Raw genomic sequence first — 2,812 nt, forward strand, 5'->3', positions numbered from 1 at the left:
ACAAATTATGGCAGCTCTTTGAGATGCTGTTATCTATTACAGTTGTGCGCAATCTCCACGGGGTTCAGCATCATGACTCTGCTTGGATGAAGCAACTCCACCCTGCTCTGCTTGAATAYGTTCCCTGCCATATCCTCAAGCTCTTCGGAAGAATCATTTCTTGGACGGAAATGAGACTTCTGGGAATCCTTTGCGCTTCTTTGGCTCCTTACCTGGGATAGAGGGTGTTACCGACTCACTTGGGAACAGCACAGATATTTTCTCTGTGGTTCAGAACTATGCTTGCAGTTCTGTGTCTGTAAAGAAACAGTTACACTAGGTTCTTCATTTGTTTTCATTTTCAGGTTTAGATCTTTGTTCTACTTTACTTAATTTGCCTGAACCATGACCAAGAAAGGTCATTAAAGAAAAAATCAGTAACTTTTGTAATTTAATACTAATTTAMTGACTAGTAGACCCACTGACTAGTTCTTAATATTCCAAAGGCCATGAGGAGGGAGGAGCTGTTTTATAATTTCATTTTATATTTTATTTTGTTGGCAAAAAAACACATTGCAATGTTTTCCAAAAACTAGTCTTTGGAGAGCAAAACTGAAGTGCCTATCTAATACTTTTAGATGTTTACAGAAATCCCCAACATGTCCAGACCAAATCTATCTCAGCAGTTTTGAGTCCATTATGTTATTCATAGTTTTAATAKTCAAGTAGTAAATCTGAGTTTATAAGTTACATTCACCTCTTAGATTCTACTGAAAGTGATTTAAAAATAATTTTAAAAAAAGATGAAACAAAGAAAGATGCTTTTAAGGAGCATATTCTAAAAACAGATACAACCCAAACAAAATCCCAATCAGACTATAGCTAACTTTGGGACTACAGAAATCTCTGCTTCTTCTTCAAATTTTCTGACCTGCGTTGTTTTGTAGATGAGACCATGTTTAACCTTTCAGCAATAGTTTACCTCAGCAACAACCAAATTGGTTCCCTATTTGGGATTTCTTTTTTTCTTTTTTCTTGCTGTCTTTTTTAGAAGCATAGAGAACGAAGGAACCTGGACCAATAGCCCCTTTTGTTTCTCTGCCTTTATATGGATTACACAGGATTAGCCTCAGACTTTTTGGTCCTAAGTTAGGAACAATTTGGCCTTTTCTTAGTGAAGCTACATATGCCTTAAAAGCAAGAAAATAATTGTGCCCATTTTTATGTTTTTATCTTGAAAACTTGAGGGAGAGCGTGTGCTTTTAACAAAAGTGGAAATTCCAGTATCAAAAGGTTAATCTTGAATCTCCAGGCTTGCTGCAGCCAATACTGTACAATTTGAATACTTGCCCATCTATTTTCCCTACCGTCTGAATAACGGCACTCCCTGTGAATGTGCAGATTTGTTATCCACATGCCTTGCATCGCAYGTGCACCTGAAAATGAGGTTGCAGCTGGCTTGGGCCAAGGTAACTCGTGCTTGGCAGAGCTCCATGGAGGAAGGGGGAGTTAGCAAAGAGTCTATCCGCTGGGTTTGCCAGACACTTGTGTAAGTCGTTCATTATCTGTAAGTCATTCTGCAGGTTCCCAGTAGAGAAAATATCTTCAGGCTTTTTTACAATAGGGGCAAAATACTTGGAATATTTCTTTATTTTCCCTAAACAGGAGAATGCTCATGAAACTTCTTCTTCATCTCCTGTGTTATGATGTTCTGATCTTCTACGGGCAGCATTATTAGCTTCATAAATGTATAAAGATGATTTTATAAATATCAATATGTGCTGTACACATCCTGAAGAAAAGCTGCTGATGTATGTACAGGATTAAGCACAATTCATTTTTCTACAAATCTTCCCCCCTCTCTTTTATTTGTCTGACTTCCCTTTCCTCATCCTCACGTCCCATTTTCTTTCCAYGCTCCTGTTTGTTCCCTCTGGTCCTTTTAAATATTTTCTTCCCGAATTAAAAAAAAAAAAATACATGTATTGCCAGCCCATGTGGTTTTCTGCACGTGTCGTGTGTCCCTTGTTAAAGGGAACTGGAAYGGGGGTGGTCTTGGGCTGCTATCCAGGGAAGAAGGGGGAGCTGGAAGAGAGGCAYTATATAAGATTCGGCAACCTTACCACCGCAAACAGTGACTGCAAAATGCCTTCCTTTCTCCTTTTCTAAAAAAAAAGTGTTTGGGGAAAACTGGTGTCCTTCCTGGAGAAGCAGTCAGGGGCACGGCCCTGGCAGTGGTGGCTCTGACTTCACCTGCCCCGGCAAATGAGTCACCACYGAGTGTTATAAAAAGCCAGGACCTGCCAAGTTTCACTTCTTGGAACYGAGTGGAAATTTCAGAAAGCAGCTGCTCTTTCTTTCGTTCATACTTTCTCCTGTGTGGGTTTCTTGAAGAGAGCTCGCAATCACAGAGCCTTTAGAGCGCAAAGGACCTGTTGCTGCGTTTGCATAACCGCGGCGCAACCCTGCGAGTAGTTATTTGTYCGCTCCAGACCGGCAAAGATTTATGCGCTGCTTAATTCCGAGCTTCGCGAGGAATCTCGGGGAAGGCTGGAAGGCGGCTCCCGGACCGTGCAGGTGTGTAGGTCCTGCAGGACTGCCCGTGCCATCCTCTCAAACACCCGGAACCGCGCCTCGGAGATCAGATTCGCTCTCTCGAGTATTACCTGAAGGGGGGAGGGGGGGGGCGGCTCCTTTCATCCGTCTGATGCTGTGAGATTAATGTTTTCTGGCTTTTCTCCTGAGTCGCCAGGCACAGAAATGCCTTTGGAAATGAAGTAAGCGGCAACCTGAGATTCGCAGGGAAGCGGCTTACTATCACCAGCATTATAAG

The 2,812-nt window shown here is 42.1% G+C and overlaps 1 protein-coding gene across 5 annotated transcripts in view; it reads left to right on the top strand.

Annotated features, from left to right (window-relative positions):
* The first annotated feature begins 2,096 nt into the window (after nucleotides 1-2,096).
* Nucleotides 2,097-2,812, top strand: part of EPS8 (EGFR pathway substrate 8, signaling adaptor) — a 139,168-nt gene continuing 138,452 nt past the window's right edge. For all 5 annotated transcript variants that reach the window (XM_085324170.1, XM_085324176.1, XM_085324172.1 and 2 more), the window contains exon 1: nucleotides 2,097-2,556. The gene's annotated coding sequence lies outside the window, so the exon portion shown is untranslated. The remainder of the gene's footprint in view (nucleotides 2,557-2,812) is intronic.

This window comes from Rhea americana, unplaced genomic scaffold (genome assembly GCF_003343005.1).
Source record: "Rhea americana isolate MKP2758 unplaced genomic scaffold, rheAme1 scaffold_9, whole genome shotgun sequence".
NCBI lineage: Eukaryota > Metazoa > Chordata > Aves > Rheiformes > Rheidae > Rhea > Rhea americana.